Source organism: Stegostoma tigrinum, unplaced genomic scaffold (assembly GCF_030684315.1).
Source record: "Stegostoma tigrinum isolate sSteTig4 unplaced genomic scaffold, sSteTig4.hap1 scaffold_201, whole genome shotgun sequence".
NCBI classification, from domain to species: Eukaryota; Metazoa; Chordata; class Chondrichthyes; order Orectolobiformes; family Stegostomatidae; genus Stegostoma; species Stegostoma tigrinum.
The window spans coordinates 361,809-377,734 of NW_026728139.1; the positions used below are offsets into that span (position 1 = coordinate 361,809).

The window sequence follows — 15,926 nt, forward strand, 5'->3', positions numbered from 1 at the left end:
GAAATTGACAGATACATCACTCTGGGTATCACAGAGAGGTGGTTGTTAGGGGATAAGTGTTGGGAACGAAATATCCAATGATTCATGTCCGATAGAAAGAACAGGCAAGTGGACAGAGATAACAAAGCGTGGAGCTGGATGAGCACAACAGGCCAAGAAGCATCTCAGGAGCGTAAAAGCTGACGTTTTGTGCCGAGACCCTTCTACTTCTGTGTGTTCGTCCTGCTGTGTTCATCCAGCTCCACACTTTGTTATCTTGGATTCTGAAGCATCTGCAGTTCCCATTATCTCCGATACAAATGGACAGAGATGCCAGGGTTGGCTTGTCAGTAAGAAATGAGGTCGCGCTGAAGGAACCACAGCTCTTGTGCTTGCTTATTAATGACTTGGAGGAAAGAGGTGCATGTGCTGTGGCTAAATTTGTAGATGACTGAAAAAATATTTAGAAAGACAAGGCATGGCACAGAAACAGAGATTTACCATGATGTGACTTGGATCGGAATGTATTAGCTGTAAGGTGGGTTTGGTGGAAATGTTGTGTCGTGATAAATGTCATGAGATCAACCATGATCTCAGCGAATGATGGAGGAAATTCAATGGGCCAAATGACTTTTTTTCTGAGTTTTCTTGTTTGACAATGCATTCATGAAGGCGTTTTTTTTTCTCTCTTGGATAAGATTTGAAAATGAAATGTATACACTTCCTTTTCATCTGGGAATAAATAACTGTTCTGAACGATTTCCATTGACGAATAGCAATCTGACAAGCATCACAATGTAAAGAGATTTTTCGCTTCTTTTTAATTGTAAATGTATTCTTTGGAATTAATTCGGCATATATTATTTACGTCTCAGGAAGTATGTTCATCACTGCATCTCAAAAAGTGGTGTGTTGTGTGACAACAGCTTTTTAAAGATCACTTCAATGGTTGTAACACGCATTAAATTACACTGTTGGCCAATCTGTCCATGATTATTTCATTATCTTATGTTTCAAACAGACAAGGAAATATTGGTGATGCAATGAAGAGTTTGATTCTCAAATATAATTGTTGTTATAGCTTCCGCTTGGAAGAAAGATTCACATCAAGTTGACTGGTCAAGTAAATGGGACACTGACTGTGAGTACTTTGAATGTTCGAGTTATTCCTAAAATGAAAGTTATGACCTTGATGATTTCTCTTTCATGCAGATACGAAGAGACTATTTTAAAATATCCTCTAGGTTAGTGGTTCAGGCATAAAAGTGCAATATGTATATTTAAGTATATACATGTACATGCGTAATCTGAAAAGATAATGAGTATAAATCACTTGTTACAAGGTGAGAATGAGTTATCCAGATAGTAAGAACTGCCAATGTTGGTGTCTGAGATAACACATTGTGGAGCTGGAGGAACACAGCAGGGCAGGCAGCATCAGAGGCTCAAGAAAGGTGAGGTTTTGGGTCAGGACCCTTCCTCAGAAATGGAGGGTGGAAGGCAGCTCAGAAACAAACAGTGTGGAGGGGGAGGAGGTGCTGGGGAAGGTAGGTGGGATGGTGATAAGTGAGTACTATCCAGATTGGAACAGATTTCCCCCAGCGGGTATTGAATATGAATTCCAAATCACTCTCAAAATCTTAGTGACTGTTAACATTCATGTTTTTTGTCTGTGTGTTTCAGTAATTGCATGACAGTTTGAATGGTTCTTTGAGAGTGAGGAACCTATGGACTCTCACACACCAAGATGGAATTTAGTTCAAAGAGTGACTTCAAAATAGTTGCTTGCTTTTAAAATCTTGACCATTTTTGCTGTCCAGTTGAATGAATTTAGCTTCATACTGCTTCAAGAGGAATTAGTGTTTAATAGGAACATATTTGTGAAACTTACAGTTCCGTAAGTTTTAGCATAAACTGGTGCAGCCTTTCGGTGCTTGCAAAAAGGCTCACCTCTCCGTTAATACCGAAGGAAAATTGGAGTTTAAAAGTAAGTTCACCCGCTGTCAGGGAATGAAATGATAATGTTGACTCAAATAGAATTTTTAAGAAAGTAATATATTTGTGAAACACTAAACTCCAATTAAAATTTGGATCTGCTTGTTTTACACATGGTTGGATATTGGATTCATTTTAAATGAGGGTGAAGATCACTTTAAATCCAGCATATTTGTGAAGAAAAGAAATAGCATGTCAAATAAAATTAACTGCATGACTCTACATAGCCCTATATGTAGAATTTCGTTCTGAACTATGAGACAGTTATGATCCCGTACTCCCTCAGTGCTCATGGCAAGAGGAAGACTCCTGTTTGACGTGCTATGCACTGCATGGAATGGTGGCGACATCAGTTACATTGATGCTTGAGAATCAAAAGAATATGACGATAAGATTTAAAATCAAAATCTCATTGAACACTTCAAGGAATGTATTACAGGAAGGTGGGGAAAGCATGTATGACTAATAGAAGGTGGTGGCACAGATCAAGTAGACCTGTGTGCTAAAACTTATGACAAATTTCACATTGAATGGAACAGTTTAAACAGGCTGGAGGAAGCAGACATGCCAGCTCAAACTTGTTGAATTTGTGCATTCTGTTCATAAACATCAGCAAAATTGTTGGAAACATGTTTATTCTTTCTCTTTTATTGCACAGAACCATACAATTAGACTGTTTTGATGAGGAACTTAAAGATTACGAGTCCCGTCCGTTTGACTCAGAGTTTGGTACCATAGGTTGGTACGACCTTCGTTGGAGAAGGAAAAGGGATGTTCCAGATACAGAAAATAGTCAAACCATTTACTACAAAGTCCGTTTCTGGTTAGTATTAATTAATGCAGTTAACATTTTTAGATCGATATGATTGCACAATGGAGTCAATAAGAAAATTCCATCTGATATTCCACAAATTTTAAGTGGATATTAAAGCCGTTGATTTCTTTTTCATGCTGTCTTCTGCTTTTAAGAATGGTTGTCTTACTGTCGAAATGTTTAGCTTTGACTCCATGGCTTCTTCCATTAGCTCACATTGAAACACATGTTTCTTCAGCCAAAAATGTACGTTTACCCGGTGTAGCTCGACCAACCTTCCCCTGTGGTCGTTCCCCTGAAATCCCCTGCGGTCGCTCCCCTGAAAAACAAGTATACCGTTTTGGATACTGTTCCGGGGGACGACTTAGCAGGGGCATGCAGTAGGGTGCAGGTCTCTGGCACAGAGTCTGTCCCTCTTGCACAGAAGGGAAGCGGGGATAGGAAGAGAGTGATAGTCATTGGGGACTCAATAGTTGGAGGGACTGATAGAAGATTTGCCAGGAACGAAAGAGACTGACGATTGGTGTGTTGCCGACCAGGAGCCAGGGTCCGTGATGTCTCGGATGGTGTGTTTAGGGTCCTGAGGGGAGAGGGTGACCAGCCCCAAGTCGTGGTCCACGTAGGCACCAGCGACGTAGGTAGAAAGAGGGATAGGGATGCCAGGCAGGATTTGAGGGAGCTAGGGTGGAAGCTGAGAGCTGGAACAAAGAGCGTGGCCATCTCTGTTTGTCACCCGTACCACGTGATAGCGAGGCAAAGAACAGGGAGAGATTTCAGCTGAAGACGTGGCTGCAGGGATGGTGCAGGTGGGAGGGCTTCAGGTACATGGACAATTGGGGCTCATTCTGGGGAAGGTGGGACCTGGACAAACAGGACGGTCTCCACTTGAACCAGAGGGGCACAAATATCCTGGGTGGGAAATTGGCTAGTGCCATTCGGGTGGATTTAAACGAGCTCAGAATGGGGATGGGAAACTGAGGTGTAGTCCTAGTACACAGGAGGATGAGCGTAGGGAGGACATGGTCAGGACCTCACTGTCACAGGAGTGTGCTGGCAGACAGCAAGCTGGATTGAAGTGTGATGACTTTAATGCCGGGAGTATCCGGAATAAGTTAGGTGAGGTTGCAGCTTGGATAGGTACCTGGGACTTCGATGTTGTGGCCATTTCGGAGACATGGATAGAGCAGAGTCAGGAATGGATGTTGCAGGTTCCAGGGTTTAGATCTTTGATTAAGGTCTGGGAAGGTGGTAAAAGAGGGGGAGGTGTGGCTTTGTTGGTCAAGGACAGTATAACGGCGGCTGAAAGAACCTTTGAGGACTCGTCTACCGAGGTGGTATGGGCTGAGGTTGCCAAGGAAGGTTTGTCGACTGAGTCAGTATGGGTGGAAGTTCGGAACAGCAAGGCAGCAGTCACCTCACTGGGGGTTTTCTACGGCCCCCAAATAGCAGTTGAGAGATCAAAGAACTCATTGGCCGGCAGATAGTTGAAAAGTGCAAACATAGCAGGGTTGTTGTTCAGGGTGACTTCAACTTTTCCAATATAGATTGAAACCTCCTGAGTGCAGATGGTTTGGATGGTGCCGTTTTTGTCAGGTGTGTTCAGGAAGGTTTCCTTACTCAGTATGTGGACAGGCCGACGAGGCGGGAGGCCATTTTGGATTTGGTGCTCGGCAATGAGCCAGGACAGGTGTCAGATATCGTGGTGGGAGAGCACTTTGGCGACAGTGACTACAACAGCCTCACATTTACCATAGCCATGGAAAGGGAAAGGAGCAGTTACAAGGGGAAGATATTTAACTGGGGAAAAGGAAACTATGATGCTATCAGACAGGAGTTGGGAAGTAGAGATTGGGAGCAATTGTTCCACAGAAAGGGCACAGCAGACATGTGGAGCTGTTCAAGGAGCAGTTGTTGCGAGTGATGTATGAATTTGTTGCTCTGAGACAGGTAAGAAGGGGTAAGATTAAGGAGCCTTGGATGACGGGTGCAGAGGTGCTTCTTGTCGAAAAGAAAAAGGCAGCGTACGTAAGGTGGAGTAAGTGAGGGTCTAGCACAGCTTTAGAGTATTACAGGCCTGCTCGGAAGGAGCTCAAAAGATATTGCCTGTACAATTGTTACCTGTTTCAACCTTTGCGTCCACGCTTGCTCATTCAATGGTGTCAAGATGCCAGCAGTGAGTGTACCTTCTCCATAGCCTAATGCCGTCAGCTCACACAAGACATAGTCCTTACTTAAAATCTTCTGATCAAACAAAGTTCATTGTTTTGGTCATTTTAGTTACCTGTCATGAAACGAAAACTGATTCTGACTGGCGTGAACTGCAGTGCAAATGAATATCATCTGCGAAACGAGATTCCTTATGGGCTTGCATCCACGAGAAATGATTGCTTTTCAAAGACGTTGCATACATACATTTATTTCTCTGATCACCTTAGATTATATTTTTGTTTGTGCGTGTTGTGTGGGCTTCCAGTCAGGCCCATAAACACAGGTTGATGCAGTCACTGTTATAACACGGTATTGAAGGAGAATTTGTGATCTTTGGAGTTTCATTCCAGTGTATGAAGGAGTGCATCATCAAACCACTCCAGATCTCTACTGGTGACTATATTGTTGCAAGTTTTCAAGTGTTACCGATGGTCACATAAAATATGGCCTTTTTGTTGTTGCGCTGTTCATCTTAACTGCACCATATCTAGTATTTAGGCTTGGAAACAATTTCTATTTTTTTGATTTACTTATTCAAAATCATTTATGATTGTTGTCATGATATCTACGATATGTTATTTTGATTGGACATAGAGGATTGGATCTGTCTTACCCCAACTATTAATGGAAATAATGTATGCGCTTATAAAACCCCTTCTGGGCAAGGTAGTTGCTCAGTGGTTAGAGCTGCTCATGCACTGGGGAGCCAATTGAGATTCCAGTCTTGGGTAACGATCTGTGTGGAATTGACATGTCCTCCCCGCGTCTGCGAGGGGCTTCTGCCAGGTGCTGCAGTTTCCTCCCATTGTTCAAAGATGTGCAGGTCCTTATATGTGATTTGTGAAGCATTTCTTAAATGTTTCAATCCTGCCAGCATCCAGTGCCTTGGACAAAATAACTGGAGGTGAATAAAAGATACTGTGCCTTTTGACACCATTTCCTGCTGGATTTTCATCAATCCTGCTTTATATCGGTGACAACTTCCATGACCTTTTTTGATGCTCTGTCTGAATTGACAGTCTAGTTCCAAATATTTGTTGTGTAGTATTACAAGGTCTCTGTTACAGCATACCCATGAATGCCCACTTCAAAAGATACTTCCATATCATAGAATCCCTACAGTGTGGAAACAAGCCCCTTTTGACCCAACAAGTCCACAGCCACCCTCCAAAGAGCATCTCACCCTGACTCATTCCCCGACCCTTTCCTCAGTAACCCTACATTTCCCATGACTAACACACCTAATCTACACATCCCGAAACACAATGGGCAAGTTTGGCATGGCCCATACAACTAGCCTGCACATCTTTGGACAGTGGGAGGAAACCAGAGCACCCAGCAGGAACCCATGCAGGCATGGGCAGAATGTACAAACTCCGCACAGAAAATCACGCAACGGTGGGATCGAACCTGGGTCCCTGGCGCACTTAGTCAGCAGTGCTAACCACTGAGCCACCGTGCTGCCCTTGGAGTTAGACAGAGCTTGCTTGTTCTTGGGTGGCATCAAACTGCCAACCTCCACTTAGTGGCAAAAGTGCTGACCAACTGCACTCATCTTCACTGGTTTTTGCTTTGTATCATTGAATTCAATCCTTCAAACTCTATGATAAATATTTAAATTTCCATTGATATGTGAGCGTTGTTTTTAGTACGCAGTATTGGTTTATTATGTTTCATTGGTACATAATGAATATTGTATGTATATGCAAATGGGCAAGTTGGTAATGATGCAGTCCACAGACCTGGAGGATAATAACACTGTCCTTCAATCGCCCACGATGCCCTCTGCAAATTGGTAGAAAACAAAAATTTCTATAAAATTAATCTCTCCTCCCGTCAGTCGATCAAAATTAATTCAGAATTTTGTACAGGCCAATAACTGTAAGATTACACGGGCCTAAACAAAACTACTGGCTCATATTAGTTAAGTAAAGTGAAAGGGCAACAATAGAGGCAGTAGGAACTGCAGATGCTGGAGAATCTGAGATAAGAAGGTGTAAAGCTGGATGAACACAGCAGGTCAAGCAGTATCATCCAGCTCTACAACTTGTTATCTCAGATTCTCCAGCGCCAATTTTCTGAAGTAGGGTCTCGTCCCGAAATATCAGCTTTCTTGCTCCTCTGATGCTGCTTGGCCTGCTGTGTTCATCCAGCTCTCCACCTTGGGCAACAATAGAGTATGCTTTAAGTCACTAGATATGTTACGTGGGTTTGTCTTCCTTAGGGTGGAGTTAGTGGAACCGAAAAAGATGTCTCCCTCACAGCGTTTGTGACAAAAGAGTTGCATTGTTCCTTGGCGGCCTTTCAACAGAAGAATATTCAGAGATTTCACGAGTGGTAAGAATGTAACTTCTTTTACTTCTCTTTATCTCACTTTTTCCAAAATTGGAAAATAGATTTTAGAAATAACATCGAGCTGATGAAGTGTGAAAAGAAGAATAATTCCAAGCAGTGGTGGGAGTTGGTCAGTGAGGTGGGAGGAGTGGATAGGTGGGAGAGAAGGCGGACAGGTCATGGAGGCGGGGATGAGTGGAGGAACTAGTCTTGGGATGAGGCTGGCGGGTGGGGAGATTTTGAGGGTGGCAAAGTCCATATTGAGGCCATTGAGTTGGAAGCTCCTGAGGCGGAATATGAGGTGCTGCTCCTCCAGTTTCTGGGTGGTTTGGTTGTGACACTGGAAGAGGCCCAGGATGGACATGTCGTCCAGGGAATGGGAGGGGGAGTTGAAGTGATGCAATGATTTGGATATGAAAATAGGTGTGGTTAGTAAGTTGCCCAATGATTGAAGGTGTAGTAGCCAGCCAAGGAGGTCACCTCAGAATGCAATGGGACATTGACAAGGGCCAATAAACTGAGGAGTGGCAGATGGAGTTGAAATTAGACAAATGTGATGTGCTACATTTTGGAAAGGCAAATCAGGGCAGCACGTATACACTGAAGGTTGTGGGGAGTGTTGCTTAATAAAGAGACGCTGGAGTGCAGTTTCGTAGTTCCATCAAAGTACAGCCACCGGTAAAAAGGATATTGAGGAGACATTTGGTGTGCTCGCCTTTATCGGTCAGTGCATTTAGAATAGGAGTTAGGAGATCACTGAGCAGCCATATAGGATGTTGGTTCGGCTGCTTTTGGAATACTGCAATCGCTTTTGGTCTCCTTGCGAGAGGAAGGATGTTGGCGCAACATTGAGGGCCGAAGGGCCTGTTCTGCGCTGGATGGTTGTATGTTGTAAACTTGAAAGGGTTCAGAGAAGATCTACAAGGATGTTACCAGCATCGGAGGTTGAAGGTATACCGTGGGCTTGAACAGGCAGCGATTACTTGGAACTTTGGAGTTCAGGGCTGACCATATAGAAGTTTGTACAATTACGAGGGACGTGGATAGAGCGAACAGCCAAGATCTTTTCCCCGGGTTGCTGGAATCCAAAACTGGAGAGAATAGGTTGAAAATGAGAGAGGGAAGATTTAAAATGGACCGGATTTTTTTCATAGTGGTGCATGTATGGAATGAGCTGCCAGAGGAAGTGGTGGAGGCTTGTACGTTTAAAAGGCATGTGGATGGGTATATGAATAGGATGGGTTGAGAGGAATATGGGCCAAATGCTGGCAAATGGGACTAAATTAATTTAGGATATCCGGTCAACATAGACAAATTGGGCCAAAGGATCTGTTTCCCTACTGTACATCTCTCTGACTCTAAGTGTCTTTTTTCTGAACCACGTGGCCCATAATTAGAAAAACTTGAATCAGGATTTGGGAATGTGACAATTCTAATTGGATCTGTTTGATGAAATTAACTCTGTAGGTAATGGTGGTTGAATTATGATTTATAAAATTTGAGTTTATTGCAGCATCTTATAGATTAGAGGAGACACAGGTAATCAAAATTGAAAATCAAAACTTGGTAAAATTTTGCATTGGAAATACATGACCAGCCATTGGAGGAGATTCATGACCATTGCATTCAAGTGACAACAACAAATGCGATTCAGTGACTCAGTGAAATGGGATGCAGTGACTGAGAGAAATGGGATGCAGTGACTGAGATAAATGGGATGCAGTGACTGAGGTAAATGGGATGCAGTGACTGAGTGAAATGGGATGCCGTGACTGAGATAAATGGGATGCAGTGGCTGAGGGTAATGGGATGCAGTGACAGATGGAAATTGAATGCAGTGAGAGAGTGAAATTGGATGCAATGACGGTGGGAAATGGGATGCAGTGACTGAGAGAAATGGGATGCAGTGACTGAGGGAAATGGGACGCAGTGACTGAGTGAAATGGGACGCAGTGACTGAGGGAAATGGGATGCAGTGACTGAGGAAATGGGATGCAGTACCTGACGGAACTTGAATGCAGCATAAGATGAGAAATGAGATGCAGTGACTGTGTGAAATGGGATGCAGTGACTGGGTGAAATAGGATGCAGTGAATGAGTGAAGTGAGATGCAGTGACTGATGGAAAGGAGATGCAGTGACTGAGTGAAATGTGATGCAGTGACTGAGTGAAATGTGATGCAGTGACTGAGTGAAATGTGATGCAGTGGCAGAGTGAAATGTGATGCCGTGACTGCGTGAAGTGTGATGCAGTGACTGCGTGAAGTGTGATGCAGTGACTGCGTGAAATGTGATGCAGTGACTGCGTGAAATGTGATGCAGTGACTGCGTGAAATGGGATGCAGTGACTGCGTGAAATGGGATGCAGTGTCTGCGTGAAATGGGATGCAGTGACTGCATGAAATGGGATGCAGTGACTGAGGCAAATGGGATGCAGTGACTGAGTGAAATAGGATGCCCCGACTGAGTGAAATAGGATGCCCCGACTGAGTGAAATAGGATGCCCTGACTGAGTGAAATGCGATGCAGTGACTGACGGAAATTGAATGCACTTACGGATGGAAATTGAATGCAGTGAGAGAGTGAAATTGGCTGCAACGACTGTGGGAAATGGGTTGTAGTGACTGAGTGAATTGGGATGCAGTGACTGGGTGAAATGGGACACCGTGACTGAGTGAAATGGGATGCAGTGACTGAGTGAAATGGGATGCAGTGACTGCGTGAAATGGGATGCAGTGACTGCGAGAAATGGGACGCAGTGACTGCGTGAAATGGGATGCGTTGACTGATGGAAAGGAGATGCCGTCACTGTGGGAAATGGCATGCAGTGACTGAGTGAAATGGGGAGCTGTGAATGAGTGAAATGGGAAGCTGTGAATGAGTGAAATGGGCTGCAGTGACTGAGTGACATGGGGTGCAGTGACTCTGTGAAATGGGATGCAGTGACTGAGGGAAAGGAGATGCAGTGACTGAGGGAAAGGAGATGCAGTGACTGAGGGGAATGGGATGCAGCGACTGAGTGAAATGGGATACAGTGACTGAGTGAACGGGGATGCAGTGACTTCGTGTCCTGGGATGCAGAGACTGAGTGAAATGGGATGCAGTGACTGTTAAATGGGCTGCAGGGACTGTGGGAAATGGGATGCAGTGACTGAGGGGAATGGGATGCAGTGACTGAGGGGAATGGGATGCAGCGACTGAGTGAACTGGGATGCACTGACTGAGGGAAATGGGATGCAGTGACTGAGGGTCATGTGATGCAGTGTCTGAGGGTAATGGGATGCAGTGACTGAGGGGAATGGGATGCAGTGACTGAGTGAACTGGAATGCAGTGACTGATTGAACTGGGGTGCAGTGACTAAATTAAATGGGATGCAGTCACTGTGGGAAATGGCATGCTGTGACTGAGGTTAATGGGATGCAGTGACTGAGGGGAATGTGATGCAGTGACTGAGGGAAATGGGATGCAGTGTCTGAGTTAAATGGAATGCAGTGACTGAGTGAAATGGGATGCAGTGACTGACTGAAATGGGATGCACTGACTGAGGGAATTGGGGTGCAGTGACTGAGGGAATTGGGGTGCAGTGACTGAGGGAATTGGGGTGCAGTGACTGAGGGAAATGGGATGCAGTTCCTGAGGGAAATAGGATGCAGTGACTTTTGGAAATGGGATGCAGTGAGTGATGGAAATGGGAGGCAGTGATTGAATGAAATGGGTGCAAGTGACCGTGGAGATGGGATGCAGTGACTTGGGGAAAGGAGATGCAGTGACTGTGGAAACGGGATGCTGTGACTGAGGGTGACGGGTTGAGGCGGCTAAGTGAAATGGGACGCCGTGTCTCTGTGAAATGTGATGCGGAGACTGTGGGGAAATGGATGCAGTGACTGAATGAAATGGGATGCAGTGACTGAGTGAAATGTGATGCGTTGACTGATGGAAAGGAGATGCCGTCACTGTGGAAAATGGCATGCAGTGACTGAGTGAAATGGGAAACTGTGAATGAGTGAAATGGGCTGCAGTGACTGAGTGAAATGGGCTGCAGTGACTGAGTGAAATGGGGTGCAGTGACTGAGGGAAAGAAGATGCAGTGAATGATGGAAATGGGATGCCATGACTGATGGAAATGGGATGCCGTGACTGATGGAAGTGGGATGCCGTGAGTGATGGAAATGGGATGCCGTGACTGATGAAAATGGGATGCCGTGACTGAGTGAAATGGGATGCAGTGACTGAGTGAAATGGGATGCAGTGACTGCGTGAAATGGGATGCAGTGACTGCGTGAAATGGGATGCAGTGACTGACGGAAATGGGATGCAGTCACTGTGGGAAATGGGATGCAGTCACTGTGGGAAACGAGATGAAGTGACTGTGTGAAATGTGATGCTGTGACTGTGTGAAATGGGATGCAGTGACTGAGTGAAATAGGATGCAGTGACTGAGTGAAATAGGATGCAGTGACTGAGTGAAATAGGATGCAGTGACTGAGTGAAATGGGATGCAGTGACTGAGAGAAATGGGATGCAGTGACTGAGAGAAATGGGATGCAGTGACTGAGTGAAATGGGATGCAGTGACTGTGGGAAATGGGATGCAGTGAATGAGTGAAGTGAGTTCCAGTGACTGATGGAAATTGAATGCAGTGCCTGAGGGAAATGAGATGCAGCTACTGAGGGAAATAGGATGCAGTCCATTTTGGAAATGGGATGCAGTGAGTGATGGAAATGGGAGGCAGTGATTGAATGAAATGGGTGCAAGTGACCGTGGAGATGGCGTGCAGTGACTTGGGGAAAGGAGATGCAGTGACTGTGGAAACGGGATGCTGTGACTGAGGGTAACGGGTTGAGGCGGCTAAGTGAAATGGGACGCCGTGTCTCTGTGAAATGTGATGCGGAGACTGTGGGGAAATGGATGCAGTGACTGAATGAAATGGGATGCAGTGACTGAGTGAAATGTGATGCGTTGACTGATGGAAAGGAGATGCCGTCACTGTGGGAAATGGCATGCAGTGACTGAGTGAAATGGGGAGCTGTGAATGAGTGAAATGGGAAGCTGTGAATGAGTGAAATGGGCTGCAATGACTGAGTGAAATGGGGTGCAGTGACTGATGGAAATGGGATGCAGTGACTGAGGGAAAGGAGATGCAGTGACTGAGGGGAATGGGATGCAGTGACTGAGTGAACTGGGATGCAGTGACTGAGTGAACTGGGATGCTGTGACTGAGTGAACTGGGATGCTGTGACTGAGTGAACGGGGATGCAGTGACTGAGTGTCCTGGGATGCAGTGACTGAGTGAAATGGGATGCAGTGACTGCTAAATGGGCTGCAGGGTCTGTTGGAAATGGGATGCACTGACTGAGGGGAATGGGATGCAGTGACTGAGGGGAATGGGATGCAGCGACTGAGTGAACTAGGATGCAGTGATGAGTGAAATGGGATGCAGTGACTGATGGGAATGGGATGCAGTGACTGAGGGAAATGGGATGCAGTGACTGAGGGTAATGGGATGCAGTGACTGAGGATAATGGGATGCAGTGACTGAGGATAATGGGATGCAGTGACTGAGGGGAATGGGAGGCAGGGACTGAGGGGAATGGGATGCAGTGACTGAGTGAACTGGAATGCAGTGACTGACTGAAATGGGATGCACTGACTGACTGAAATGGGATGCACTGACTGAGTGAAATGGGATCCACTGACTGAGGGAAATGGGATCCACTGACTGAGGGAAATGGGATCCACTAACTGAGGGAAATGGGATGCAGTGACTGAGGGAAATGGGTTGCAGTGACTGTGGGAAATGGGATGCAGTGAATGAGTGAAGTGAGTTCCAGTGACTGATGGAAATTGAATGCAGTGACTGAGTGAAATGGGATGCAGTGACTGAGTGAAATGGGATGCAGTGACTGAGTGAAATGAGCTGCAATGACTGTGTGAAGTGGGATGCAGTGACTGTGGGAAATGGGATGCAGTGAATGAGTGAAGTCAGATGCAGTGACTGATGGAGATTGAATGCAGTGCCTGAGGGAAATGAGATGCAGCTACTGAGGGAAATAGGATGCAGTCCATTTTGGAAATGGGATGCAGTGAGTGATGGAAATGGGAGGCAGTGATTGAATGAAATGGGTGCAAGTGACCGTGGAGATGGCGTGCAGTGACTTGGGGAAAGGAGATGCAGTGACTGTGGAAACGGGATGCTGTGACTGAGGGTAACGGGTTGAGGCGGCTAAGTGAAATGGGACGCCGTGTCTCTGTGAAATGTGATGCGGAGACTGTGGGGAAATGGATGCAGTGACTGAATGAAATGGGATGCAGTGACTGAGTGAAATGTGATGCGTTGACTGATGGAAAGGAGATGCCGTCACTGTGGGAAATGGCATGCAGTGACTGAGTGAAATGGGGAGCTGTGAATGAGTGAAATGGGAAGCTGTGAATGAGTGAAATGGGCTGCAATGACTGAGTGAAATGGGGTGCAGTGACTGATGGAAATGGGATGCAGTGACTGAGGGAAAGGAGATGCAGTGACTGAGGGGAATGGGATGCAGTGACTGAGTGAACTGGGATGCAGTGACTGAGTGAACTGGGATGCAGTGACTGAGGGAAATGGGATGCAGTGACTGAGTGAAATGGGATGCAGTGACTGAGTGAAATGGGACGCAGTGATTGAGGGAAATGGGATGCAGTACCTGACGGAACTTGAATGCAGCATCAGATGAGAAACGGGATGCCGTGACTCGGTGAAATGGGATGCAACGACTGCTTGAAATGGGATGCAACGACTGCGTGAAATGGGATGCAGTGAATGAGTGAAGTGAGATGCAGTGACTGATGGAAAGGAGATGCAGTGACTGATGGAAAGGAGATGCCGTGACTGAGTGAAATGTGATGCCGTGACTGAGTGAAATGTGATGCAGTGACGGAGTGAAATGTGATGCCGTGACTGTGTGAAATGTGATGCAGTGACTGCGTGAAATGTGATGCAGTGACTGCGTGAAATGGGATGCAGTGTCTGCGTGAAATGGGATGCAGTGTCTGCGTGAAATGGGATGCAGTGACTGAGGGAAATGGGACACCGTGACTGAGTGAAATGGGACACCGTGACTGAGTGAAATGGGACGCAGTGACTGAGGGAAAGGACATGCAGTGACTGATGGAAATGGGATGCAGTGACTGATGGAAATGGGATGCTGTGACTGATGGAAATGGGATGCCGTGACTGATGGAAATGGGATGCAGTGACAGATGGAACTGGGATGCAGTGACTGAGTGAAATTGGATGCAATGACTGTGGGAAATGGGATGTAGTGACTGAGAGAAATGGGATGCTGTGACTGAGTGAAATTGGATGCCGTGACTGTGTGGAATTGGGTGTGGTGATTGATGGAAATACTTTCACTGTCTCAGTTGAATAGGATTCACTGTCTCCGTTAAATGGGATGCAGTGACTGAGTGAAATGGGTTGCAGTGACTGAGTGAAATGGGATGCCGTGACTGAGGGAAATGGGATGCCGTGACTGAGGGAAATGTGATGCCGTGACTGCGTGAAATGTGATGCAGTGACTGCGTGAAATGTGATGCAGTGACTGCGTGAAATGTGATGCAGTGACTGCGTGAAATGGTATGCAGTGACTGCATGAAATGGGATGCAGTGACTGAGGGAAATGGGATGCAGTGACTGAGGGAAATGGGATGCAGTGACTGAGTGAAATAGGATGCCCTGACTGAGTGAAATAGGATGCCCTGACTGAGTGAAATGCGATGCAGTGACTGACGGAAATTGAATGCACTGACGGATGGAAATTGAATGCAGTGAGAGAGTGAAATTGGCTGCAATGACTGTGGGAAATGGGTTGTAGTGACTGAGAGAAATGGAAAGCAGTGTCTGAGTGAAATGGGATACAGTGTCTGAGTGAAATGGGATACAGTGTCTGAGTGAAATGGGATACAGTGTCTGAGTGAAATGGGATACAGTGACTGAGGGAAATTGGATGCAGTGACTGAGGGAAATGGGTTGAGGTGACAGATGGAAATTGAATGCAGTGAGAGAGTGAAATTGGATGCAATGACTGTGGGAAATGGGATGCAGTGACTGAGGGAAATGGGATGCAGTGACTGCCTGAAATAGGATGCAGTGAATGAGTGAAGTGAGATGCAGTGACTGAGTGAAATAGGATGCCCTGACTGAGTGAAATAGGATGCTCTGACTGAGTGAAATAGGATGCCCTGACTGAGTGAAACGGGATGCAGTAACAGAGTGGAATGCATTGCAGTGACTGATGGAAATTGAATGCAGTGACTGATGGAAATTGAATGCAGTGACGGAGTGAAATGGGATGCACTGACTGCGTGAAATGGGATGCAGTGACTGTGGGAAATGTGATGCTGTGACTGTGTGAAATGGGATGCAGTGACTGTGTGAAATGGGATGCAGTGACTGTGGGAAATGGGATGCAGTGACTGAGTGAAATGCGATGCAGTGACTGTGGGAAATGGGATGCAGTGAATGAGTGAAGTGAGATGCAGTGACTGATGGAAATTGAATGCAGTGTGTGATGCAAATGGGATGCAGTGTCTGAGTGAAATGGGATGCAGTGTCTGA

General features: G+C 45.8%; 1 long non-coding RNA gene across 2 annotated transcripts in view; it reads left to right on the plus strand.

Annotated features, from left to right (window-relative positions):
• Positions 1-15,926, plus strand: part of LOC132207906 (uncharacterized) — a 240,275-nt gene that overhangs the window by 139,589 nt on the left and 84,760 nt on the right. For both annotated transcript variants that reach the window (XR_009443982.1, XR_009443983.1), the window contains 3 exons: positions 1,061-1,120; positions 2,633-2,797; positions 7,221-7,333. This is a non-coding gene — a long non-coding RNA (uncharacterized LOC132207906). The remainder of the gene's footprint in view (positions 1-1,060; positions 1,121-2,632; positions 2,798-7,220; positions 7,334-15,926) is intronic.